The 12,793-nt window shown below is 39.6% G+C and overlaps 1 protein-coding gene across 5 annotated transcripts in view; it reads right to left on the bottom strand.

Moving 5' to 3' along the window:
* Window positions 1-12,793, bottom strand: part of tjap1 (tight junction associated protein 1 (peripheral)) — a 97,669-nt gene that overhangs the window by 48,262 nt on the left and 36,614 nt on the right. For all 5 annotated transcript variants that reach the window (XM_017690660.2, XM_017690659.2, XM_017690661.2 and 2 more), the window contains one exon: window positions 7,760-7,912. The gene's annotated coding sequence lies outside the window, so the exon portion shown is untranslated. The remainder of the gene's footprint in view (window positions 1-7,759; window positions 7,913-12,793) is intronic.

The raw sequence follows: 12,793 nt of genomic DNA, 5'->3' as shown, positions 1-12,793 counted from the left end.
GTGACTCTATTCAGCCAATCTGATCTGTGCAGTACGATGACCACTGAGACTCCAGCGAGTGATGTACGCACAGTGGAGGGACTATGTGAGAAACAGCAGTCAGAGAGGAAAGTGAGCCAGAGGGAAGTTATTTCACATGTTGTGAAAAAGAGAAAACTGACCATAAATGTTTTTGAAATATTATTGTACTTTATTTGATTTGACATTCAGTTGCTGGCTGTATAAGATGTTCATATACCTACTAGCCTACTTCAGTTTACAGTATATGGCACTGAATCATGATGCAAGTTAGATGTTATGATGTTCCAGACCTTTGCTTGAGGAAATTTTCTCTAACTGGACCTTATTAAATTTTAATTAAAGACCCCTGGTGAAGTAATTAATGTTGCTCTGTATTACTGGGGATTAGATCTTACAAACAACTCTTTGTGAAATTTTCCAGAGATGAAACTGTCAAAAAGGCATGAAAACGTGATGTGGTATATGCCCTTGGTCTTGTGCATGCAAGCAGTGCCTCCTCAGCTGTTCAGCTCATATTTCCTGTTTAATGACCAGACAGCGGCAGTTCTTCCTATATGGAAACTAAGCAAGTTGCATACACGTCTCTGCGATGACAAGAGTGACATGATATACTGTGTAGTTATTTATTATATAAGCTAATTATAGATTTCTAAACAGTGCAGAATACCCCAAAAAGGCCCAAGCAATTTGTAATGTTCCATCAAACTGTGACGACAAGCCATGTTATTTTTCTGCCATCCATACAGGACAGATTTAAAACAAACATTGTTAACCATGAGGGGCTGAAAAACGAAAAGCCGACAGCGAGACGAGATAAAAGGACACAGGAAGCTGCATTGCTCATATAAGTCATTATTAATGTGTGAACCCGGGAAGAAAATCGCTTGAAACAACCTGCTTGTTGTAGCTCATGGGATGACTATGCTAGATAACTTTCTACCACTGTGTTTATTTGAAATGGCTCCAAAATCCATAGGTAGAATGTTACATAGGTAAAGAAATTATGAACTCTACACCCCAAATAACAAATATAAAAAGAGCAAATCCTTAAATGAACTAGTGTTAACAAGCATGGCACTGTTGCTGAACCGACAAGATCACTTCACCATTTCAGTAGTTCACTCATGCCATTTGTAACAATGGGCATGAACACATAAACTGTAAAACACATACAGCTTCATACACTGAATACTGACTTTTATTTTAATATTTGAAACCAATCTGTCACAGCGAGACTTTATTTTAAAATCTCACCTGCAGCCCCTGTTTGTAAAAAGACTGATTTGCGTATATTATCGTTTCATAAAACCAACCTGTCAGGACTTCATGCAATTAGAACTTACAGCTATGCCTCTTTACTCAATAATATCCCTGTTCAAAGGGTGCTCTTTACATCAGTCTCCCAGAAGTACTAATGATATTAGAGAACTGCAGTGCTTCACACACACCTAGAGAAAAACCAATTTCAGGTGAATGCCAGACTATAGAATAAGAGCTCTGAAAAGGGAAACCTTGGATTCACACTACCAGAGCCAGTCTGGGCTTGTATCTCTGCTGTGCATCTGGGCTAAAGCAAAGTGTGTTTAAGATTTGAGAAAATGCTTCAGGCTTCACCAACAGGGAAAATAAAACTAGAAAAATCGCAGTGAGGAAGCAAATACTGCGAGGTGTATGTCTACAAAAGCAAAGGCAGTTTAAGAAACACCAAAGAGGATTTGCAGAGTGGACAGCATTGAACACGGACACTTTTATATAATATAACATTTAACAGTGCAAATCTGCTTCTCTTAAAAATAGTCAACAAAATAAGTTTTGAGTCTGAACAATTTGTATATAAGTAATGGTGCTTTAATACTTCACTGAAACATCTCCAAAAATGCTTTGTAATCCTGTCCTGCAATCAACAATCCAAAAACATTTTGTAGTGGCATGAACATTTTGTAAGGCCAGTGATGTTTAAAGTTTATTAAACATTTTGCATATTGAGGCCCATTTACAGTCTCAGTCCGAGTACCCTGATCGGTTTAGACATTTTGTATATTTGAACTGGGCCTTATTTCTCAAACCCTAGTTTAGAATAGTAAACAATGGAGGGACTGAGCTAATTTGCATTAAGCAGTGCCACAAGAGGCAAGAGTCAGAAGAGGTTCAATTCAGAAAGACCATTAAATCAATGTGTAGACGTCAGGCACACGACTGTAAAATAAGTCCCTAGGCCAGTGGGTCTACAAACCTTGCTGAAATTGCCAAATTGCTTATGATAATGGAGCTAACAAGGCAACTCTGAGATATAGTCCCTCCAATGGGTCCTAGGACAACTACGGGGTCTTGTCCCTGTAGGCCATGCCTGGTACACCCCCACTGGGAAGCGTATCAAGCAACATTATAATAAATCCTCACACACTTTATTACATTTGTAGGTGAAGGAACATTAAAAGCTGACCTCAAAAACAAACAAACACAAAGCAAATCTTCCAAGAAGCTCAAAATAAAGTGACTTTAACAATACTTGATCAAATATGACAGGCAAGACACTTGGAAGGTAAGAGTTGAGGCCACTGACGATGGCTAACAAGATCGAAACGTTATTGATGCATCTTTTTTTTTTTTGTATTTGTAATTCACTTGATTGCAAAGCATTTGTAGTGATGCATAATGCATTTACTTACAATATCTTTTATTAATAAATCAAATGAAAATGATCTAGAAGGCTCTCATTCACTGCTCTTGTTCGAGATGCTGCTGCCACTAATCTGTGATAAAATGAGCTGTTAGGGTGAAATAAGATGCAGTAGTAATGGATGTCCACGCAGTACGTTACAGCCGCCCTGCCCGTTTAATTCAGTGATTTTATAACTTCGGTTTTGGTCTCGTCGTTTGGTCTCCGGTTCGGGGTCACTCTGTCAGTAATATATTTATGAGACTGGACACTGAATCTCAGCTTCAAAGTGTGCAACATAGTGTGAAAGCCCTGGTTCTAAACAACTGAGAAGACTGCAGGTCACATAGCAGTGAAGTCTCACCTGGCTAGTAGCTACGAAAAGGCAAATAGATTCAAGACGAACATTTGGTGGCGAGTAGACTAAACTCACATTTGTGAGCGGTGCAGTTGGTTTCCTGGCTGTCAAACACTAAAAAGTTGTGAAGATGAAGTCACTTCTCTTTCGAATTCTTCCGTTGTACCTTAAATGGTACAGCAACTACATTCAGGCAGAATTTAAGGTGGAATGGGAAAATTCTAACAAGAAGCTGAGAATAAGAAGCGACTTCAGCCTCGTAAAAACAGCCGAAGGATGAGAGACATTTTATAATAAGCTGTTCTACTTCTGAGAGGGAGGAAAGTGGCAGTAACTAAAGCTTAAAGTAGAGCAAAGTACGTCTGTGCTCTTGTATATATTTTTAGCATATATTAGGACATCAGTAAACACTGAGACATATTAGACATTAAATGTTGTGGCTCCCAAAGACATTTGATTTTTGTTGAAAGGACAAAATGGCTCTTCTTAACATTTGGGTTGTGCATCCTGATCTAACCTGGCTTTTAATGCAGAGCTGGTCGGATTTCTCACTTATCCAGTAATGTTTTTATGTGCCGCCACAGACGGTCCGGGCGCTGCACTTACCCACTTCCAAGTTCCGCCCTTTGCGTTCCGTCAACATCACATTATAAGTTAAAATTCAGAATGTCGTTTTTTGACATGAATCAATTCAGAATCGTTCACGTCCGCTTCGTGATGCATCTAAGAATGGAGTTTTTCCCGCACTCCTATTTGTAGTCCATATTTCCCCTTTTTATTTTGAACTGGAGCTATTAGGCTAACCCTGCTAACAAAAAACTAGAACTCAATCACCCAAATAGCACAGACTGTTCCTGTAAAGATACATCATCGAAACCTTTTTCAACCTGCATCCATGTCTTTACTAAGGTCAGGTGGACCTGTTGATGTGGTTTAGAGAACAGCATGACTTACTGGAAGCTATAAATCTCACAGCAGTGAACGCAAACCATATTTGAGTGTTTTCTTTTTCCTCCTGACTCAGTAACACTACTTCTTTCAATTTCAACAATGCAATGGCTCTGTAAAGAACCATGAATGCTCAAGGAACCATTTGTGTGCATGCATGGTTCTTTGCATTGCCAGATGGCTCTCTATATAGCACGAAATAGGGTTCCACTACTACTAGGAGTCAAAGAACTCTTTTAGTACTATCTAGATCCTTTTTTGCCAAGAGTGTTGTGTGGCTTTAAACTGAAATGTTCCACCTCTAAAATGTAAGTAAATAAGTGTAAAGATCAAACAGCAGCTCAGAAACCTGCAATGTTTCATCAAGCATACTCACATATTTGCAGGCCGTTTACACCTCCTGAGCTGAAAGCATAAAATATTTACTGACTGTAAATGTGTTCTTTTTCGTGGTGTTTCAGGCCCTCTGCTGTGGATACGAACGGCTCGGAGCAGGATGTGACCGAGAATAACAAAATGCGAAGGCCTGTGGCCGGCAGCCATGCGTGACAGTCAGCTGGTGATGCACTGGAACTGAGCCACGCACATAGGCACAATATCTATCTGCCCTCAGAACACAGGTAGCCAACACATTCACAGGTATGACAGCCAGCCAGGCAATCTAACCCATCTTGAATGCATTCGTTTCAGATTGGTCACTACTGCAGGTGTCAAGCACAGCTAAACAAATGTGAGCTATATATGAACAGACACCTCACAGCCTTCAAATGCAACTGGGTGAGAAGAGGAAGAGAACACATACAATTAACCAAAAAACCCACAAGGTTTTCAGACGAAATTCAAAGAAGAGTGTCCTGGTGCTTTATTATTAACAAGCACCTGAGCAGGGTGAGGGTGAGCTCAACTGGCTCACATGCCAGTCAAGTCTGAATAATTTAACGAGACACAGGAGGCTGCGGTTCATATATCCACGCTTCTGGAAAAACCCATTATGATGTAGAGATGGTGAGCAACAATAACCCAGCTCATTATTAGAAAACTCCCAAGCTGCTTGACACGGTAGATAGCCACAGCTCTTTAAATCTTACCTTAAACTGAATCAAAAATAATGAGACTGCGGCTTAAGTAACTGAGGGCTAACGATTAAATAATTAAATAATGAGGGGATTTTATTGTTTTTTAAACAAGCAAGAACCTTTGTTTTGACCATAAGAGGTCAGATCATTCTGCGTCCTTTACCGATTTAGGCATCAAGAAGGAAAAGGAGCTTTTGGTTGCTAATAGTATAAAAGTGATTCCCCCAAGCCTTTGTTGTCAATTTTAGAGAGAAAAAAAGCATTCTTCCTAACTGCTCAAAATTTAAATGGCAACCATTATTTGAAAAACTGATTTTTCACTTAAATAAAGAAGTCTAAAGCTGTACGTTCAAGTTTCGAAACGTACCATTAACTCTCCGGTCCTTTGTTTCTGCAACACACTGAGGACTAACTCATTTACATATATCCACATAAACATAATATGTGGTTGGTGTAGTGTAGTGCTTAACACCTCTGCCTTCTACACTGTAAACTGGGGTTCAATCCCCCACCAGGGCAGGCACCCTACACTATATCAATAAGAGTCCATGGGCAGGACTCCTAACACCACCTTGGCCTACCTGTGTAAAATAATCAAATTGTAAGTCGCTCTGTATAAGAGTGCCAAATGCCATAAATGTAAATATAAACAGCCTATGGGAGTTTAGCCCCACCCACTCACACAGATGTTATAAGGAGAGTCTCTGCTCTCAGTACTTTCTGAATGAGGGCAGCTGATTAGAAAGATCATTAATATACATCAGCCTGTTGGAAAATGGTCGTGTGAAAACTAATCATGGCAATTTTATTATTATTATTATTATTATTATTATTATTATTATTATAATTATTATAATTATTATTATTATTATTATTATTATTATTATTATTATTATTATAAGTGGACCTGGGGGGGGTAAAATACTGCAAAAAATAAGATATAGGGGTTTGTGAGGTACACAAATTGTAATTTAAGGTCAAGCGAAGGTGTATAGAGATCAGACTTGTGTTCAATACATCCACATGGCAATATACTGTGAATAAACTCTTGGTGGCGCGCCGATATGCTCCTGATTTGTTATGACATCAATACAAAGAAGAATTTATCGTGCCCTATTAGAAGCATGTATGAACACAAATCACTACTGCATTTAAATCTATTAGCAAGTTGTAAGCCTACTAGGATTGTACTACTGTGCATTCTAACTAATTTTGTGATTAAATAACAAATGACAAAGGTTTAATAAACAAACTCATCAGCTAATTCTGGGTTAGGAAAAAAAACAAAAACAAACCACAAATACAAACAAAGAAAAAGAGGCGTTGGCTGTAATGAATGTAGGGCTCTATGCTTAGTTATTATTATTTTTTATAATCTTTTATTATTCAAAAACAGCTGAGGGAAATCAGTAGGTTTTCATGTTGGACGCTAATGAGCTACAATAGAACTAACTGGAACAACAATGGATGCTGATGAGGTCTGTTTCCACATGGATGGCTTGCGAACATGTTAGTTTGTCAGAGAAACAGTAAATGTGATCATCTCTGATCAAAGTACATTTTTTAATTGATTTTCTAATTGAAAATAAGTTGGCATCCTTTACAGTGAACAAACTAAAATATAACATTTTTCTACAAATATTAGTGCACAATTTCTGTTTATTTACTGCATTTAACATACTGGGGGTGGGGGGGGGGCACAAAAAACTTTTACATGGGCCACATTCTGTTTTATTTTTTCCTACATATATGCAAAATTCTCTGTCTTCTCAGTTATGTCCTTAACAACACGTCCTTGGCAATATGCTCACAGTATGGCAATCGAGTTTTGAGAAGCAAAATCTAATACAATATACAACCCTATTCACAAATACAAGCAAACTCAGCACATATTTCAGGACTTAAAACACAAAATTGCTGTTTGCCTGAATTTTCAATTTGTATATTTTCTCCTTTTACTTATAATCAAATGAAATACTCAACCAGTGATTTCACTATTAAAATACTGGCACCTCAAACAGCAATCCGAGTACTCGAGTACATGCACACATGCTTAAAACCTGGAGTCAAACAGAGAAAACTGTCCCAAGCTGACATGCGAGTACACCTTTTTTTTTTTTTTTTTTTTTTTTAAAAGAGTTTTAAGGAAGCCTTGTACTCTGATGATTTCAAAGCTATGAATTCAGCATAAAATATCAATTATGTTCTACGTGCTGTTCTGTATTATATCGTACTATACTACGTCGCTTGTGAAATGATGTAAATCATAAATCTGCGGCCTCTCTGTCCATTACAGAAAAGTTTTTATAATGAAAATATGCAGTAAAAATGTATTACTTCAGAAAGAGAACACATTTTTGGTGAGCAAGAGACTAAACAGCAGATTTCATGTGTGAATGTGACAGACGCAAGAACTTCCTGTCTCCCTATGAGTGTTCATACAACCCACGCTGATAAAGCCAAGGACAAACGACAGATTATTAGTCAAAGCGTGACGGACTGAGAGTGGTAGGCAGTATGTGTGATGCATCGATATAAAACAGCTGAAGTATGAAGTTCAGAGTGAGGCTTCATTAAAATCGTTTGAATTACATGCAAGGACAGCTGCAATAAAGTCACACACAGAAACAGTTCACTGTAATACAGAAGGTTGTGGAAGAGCAGGAAAAACCCAGCATGGCATGCATTGCCCCTCACCTCAAACGTGCATGCTGCAAGCTCCAGTCATCGCCCTGAGTGTGTCCCTCTGGTCGCCAGGGAAACTCAATCCAGCTCTCGTCCCTCTCCTTCTCCTGTGCCCCCACCTCCTCCTCCTCCTGCTGGCATGTGAACCTCTAGGCTATCAATGACCTGAAACAAAATGCAGGTGGATGGAGAGGGGAAAAAAAAAAAAAAAAAAAACGTCAAGAGTGACCTGCTGCCAGTCACTGAGGCCTGGAAAATAAACCCCTGTGCAGTCAGAGCCAGGGCTCAAGGGACAGCCGCACCTGGCCTCACACATGCATTTGCCCGGCTGGTTCACATTCCCTGTCTCGCACTCCTCCGGGCTCCAAGTCCCCACAGGCCGAGCTGGAGAAGGCAGCGAAAAATCACTTAGATCCTAATTAAAGACTGTAACATTGTGAGAGAGTGGCTTGATAAATGGCTGTGAGGGACAGAGCTGGGGTAGGCTGAATATTCCCCTGATACTGCACTCAGAATGGCGAAAAAAAGACTGGCTACGGGGTGGGGGAGTGGGAGTCGGGGGAACACAGCAAAAGACAAATTGAAAACTAAAACAAAAAGCAAGCATTTAATTGTTTGAAACATTGAATTCAAAGGAATCTGAAAATGGCTTGTCTTTGTTCCCTGATTCAGCATTACTAAGCCACCGTTTCTGCTTGTTATGATGCTGATGGGAGCTGCTATGTGTGTCTAGTGTTTCATCTGAAACACTAGAGATGCACCAATTCAACTTTTCCACTTGATTCAGAAACCTAAACTAATTGGTATCGGTCAAAACCATAGCAGTAGGGTTAAACGAAAAAACGATAACGTTAATTATAGATAATTAGAATGATAAAAATGTTCCATAAATTTCCGATATAATACAACTTTCTCACACCTCCACGTTCTTGAGAAAGCACTAGTGGCGTTTTCTATTGCAAGGAAGGACACTGCTGTCTCCAGTAAAGGGCGCACTTCTGAGTTTTTCCAACATGATTAGAGAGCGAGGGGGCGACGAGCAAACCGAGTCTTTATCAACAGCTAAATTGTGGAGTAATAGATTCCTCGTTTGAGTGGAGCGACCAGCGATCTGTTCTCCTGTGACCAAGTGAGAGTGACTACGTAAGTGCCATAACTGTACTGACCTACAGTGAACTCACCTCTTTCCACACATCCTAACAAGCTTTAGTTGCGTTAAATCACGTCTGCTCCCTTCAACTACAGCGCTGATGTATTTTATTACTAAAGCAACAAAAGTGAAAGAATAAAGTGAGTTCATGCAAATTAGGAGGAAGGAGGAAGCTGTGAGGCTTCCAGGCTAGCCGTTTTCAGCAGCTGGCAAACTAGAAGCAGTGCTCCATCACTCGCACAACATGGCGAACTGATGACACTGTAGATCAAACAAAACACAAAAGCACCACTTTCAGTTTAAATGTACCTAAAAGGAGGACTCTGTCTGGTGTTGATATATTGCAGTTCACCCCTCAAACTATTATGATAGAACAGAGAAGTCCAGTCGTCTGCTAGCTGGTGTTTGAATACAATGATGTGCTCTGACATGGCTGTGTTAGGACTGATGGCACCAAGACGGTGTGATCCATCACTGACGTACTGAGCCAGCAAATGTTTGCTGTTTGTACTAAGCTGACTGTGTTGAGAAACTAAACAGTTTAGCACCATTTTTGGCCACTGGTTTAGCACTTGTAACGGGACAGCCAAGCCTCATCACAAGACAGCTAAAATAATCTTTTATTTCTTAAATTATGACTATTACAAAAACTGCAGGTGCGCTTTTCCAGCTGATAAAAACAGCTCACCAGACACTTTCTCCCACTGTCCAAGCAGCAATTAACCTCCCAGGAGCAAAACATCAACCTTCAAACTTGAAAGAAATGATGATTTGGCTTTTATCGTGATGTGTCAATACCGAACAATATGAATTTTGTTTCTCATGATAACATTTTTGGCCATATCGCCCAGCTCTATGTAGTTGTAGTGTAATCACTGTACTACAACAATTGTATTGTTTAAGTTTTGACTATGATTAAAAAGCAGTGTTGAATGTGAACTGGTCACAACTGACTGATATACTATCTGTTTAAAATCAGTATTCTGACACCAACGTAGTACATCAGATTGGCCCATCACTAATAAATACACACACAGAATAGCACTTATGGTAATGGGGACGAGTCCGACTTCTCTCCTTTTTGAATAGTCATGAAAATCTAATTGTAAGTTTTCTTTGGTAAGTTTTAATAAGCCAATTAACCTCTTACTATATATGTTATTTTCTCATATATAAATGTTCTCTTATTTAAGAACCGTACGACAGCTTGACTCCATTTTCCATCAGAGGGCAGTGTAGAGCCTGAGTCTTACGTTTTTTTCAGAGGTTTTAATCTGCTTAGTGAACTTGTAGAGAGCAGAATTACCACTCTGCAATGTCTTACGGGTTTCTTAAATGCTAGAGGGCGCTTCTGAGCAAGTCCAAAATAAGCAGGTTAATATGGAGCCTTTGAGCCAAATCAGTTTATAAATGCCTAAACAACTTTAAAATAAAAGAACACAATCATTTTAAAAACACAAAACAACAAAACATTTTAACTCTGCTGCTACATTTTTAAGCTTTTCAACTCGAGTTACAGGAGCTTAATACAGCACCTCATGTATGTCCAGAGCTTCTCTAATATTTTTTTAAAATTCTGACCTAAAACTTATGTCAAAACTAACGCAGATGCCTAAACGCTAAATCAACTTTAGCATCACACTTCCATTAAAACCTTATCTATGACGTCAAAATCCAAAAAAAGGCTTATTAAATCATGCCTGTAGCTATCCAAGACCCCCACCCAAGTCTGCTAACTGCTACACAAAGCAATTCCCTTTTCAATTTGCATGCAATAATGAAACGACAAATAAAAAAGTGAAGGCTATCCCTTCACTTTGGCAGACGTTATATGTCCTGTCTGGCCAAAAAGACAAATTTATAGAGTTCAATGGAAAAACCTGCCAGTCAATTACACGGCTGCTTTAACAAATCAAGGCTACTGACCTGCATCACCCCACAGCTGTGCAAAGGAGGAGGAATGCCACCCCAAGCCAAAGGCTAAATCAAGAGGCAGCAATACCAGCAGTTCGAAACAGAGACGGATAGATGTGGCTTGACTCACACTGAGCATTCTTAATAGCTGAGGCCTGTGTCAATCAGTTAAGAGAGGAATTAAGGGAATAAAATAAAAAAAAGAAATAGTGAACATACCTTAAATGCAGACGTAAAGAGAAAAAATCTGACTCTTTATTGTTTCGTACTCACAAAACCGGGAGGATTTGCAGGAACAAAACACTGAGCAGTAATTTCAATGCGTTTCTGCTCACAAGAAGCACGCATAAAACCGATTTGCCTGCCACTGGAGGTAGAGTCATAAAAACAAGGAAAGCATTACACCTCGGCTAATGCAGGCTGCCTGTACACATTTTTCATGCTGTCACTTAAAACCACTGTACTATCTTCCTGTACTGGTTGTGAACATTCTGTATTAATGCAATTAATGTAATTACTGCATTTAATCAGACATTGAAAAGTCTCCTGCGCCGCTGTTCATCTTTTGCATTACTGCTCATTGTACATCAGATAGCACATTCCACTACTGTCCAATCGCCTCTTCCACAGGGAGATTCACTGGAAAGAGGCCCCGAATATTCTGTAATAACTCTCGCTAGGACGAAGTAATCTGAACCAAACCATGTGCAATGTGCTCCTCAGTCTATGGAACTTCAAACAAGCTGGGATGCCCCTGTGTCGGAGCCCATGAGTTAGGCACCGGACAGTCATTGCAATGTTTAACCTCTGTAATGCTTGCCAATACGCTCAGGAACACTGAACTCTGCATTGAAATGTGTCTGGCAGAAAACTGAGATTACTTCCAGCACTGCATGTAATGTGATTGATTACACATACATCAAGGTGTGTAGCGTATTTTTTGGTTTAGATTGCTTCTTCCTGACGGGACTTACAACAGAATATTCAGGGCCTCTTTGGAGCAAATCTCCCTGTAATATTACTGCAACTCTGAGAGCAGCACAGGTAAGTAATCCAATGTACTGGTCACAAATGGTCAATAAAACTCTTTCTGCTAGGATATTCTAGCTTCTCCTGGTAGTCTGTTCCCAGGGACTTCATGCAAACGTAAAGCTATTCTTTTATTAATAAACCAGTCACCCTTGCCGGGAAGGCACGGCAGCCAAGCTGGAGGCATCTTTGATTTCCTTTCCAACAGAAACCCCACTAGTGACAAAGCGGAATGCACTGAAGAAGGAGGGGAAGAAAGCGAACAAATAAAGTGAAGAGGCGGCATTGTGGCGGTGTCGTTGCAATGCTGTGTCATCAACCACACGGCTGATTTGCAAATGAAGAGCTGCTTCAGGCAACCACTAAATAATGGGAAGAGTTCTAACATCAAGGTCATTTCAGATGCTCTGAATAAATTCAACAGAGCTTGACACTGAAGATTGGAGACATTACATCCACTGACCAAAATCTAAGTGCTATCAACCTCCATTAGAAACACAATCTGACCCAACTTCAGTTTCAACTGTCACATCCTGCTGGCCTCCTTTAACCAATGGAACATTAAAAAGATGAACAATTTCTTTTCAATCAGCCAATGTACCAAAATGCAATAACCTGCTCAGAGGTAACGTTAAGAGTCAGTAGTCAGAGATCTGACAAATTGTGTGGCACATTAACGGATAAATGTGGCAAAGACATTACAAATCCACAGATCAACTGGAAGGCTTTTAGGCAAGCTGAAATGAAATGAAAGGCGAATTGCTTTCACATCAGCATCGTCAAGACATTATGGGTCCTTGATGTGCCTTTCAAGCCCTGAAACAAAGTGGTGGTGATGGCGAACAAAAACATGCACTTCTGAACATACTCGAAGAAACACTTATCTGGAAAATCATAAGGAAAAAAAAGACTCTTTCCAAACCAAACTGGTGCACTGATGAGCATTTGGTCAG

The sequence above is a fragment of the Pygocentrus nattereri genome, chromosome 5 (genome assembly GCF_015220715.1).
Source record: "Pygocentrus nattereri isolate fPygNat1 chromosome 5, fPygNat1.pri, whole genome shotgun sequence".
In the NCBI taxonomy this organism is placed as follows: Eukaryota; Metazoa; Chordata; class Actinopteri; order Characiformes; family Serrasalmidae; genus Pygocentrus; species Pygocentrus nattereri.
This window is presented reverse-complemented; position numbering and strand designations above follow the sequence as displayed.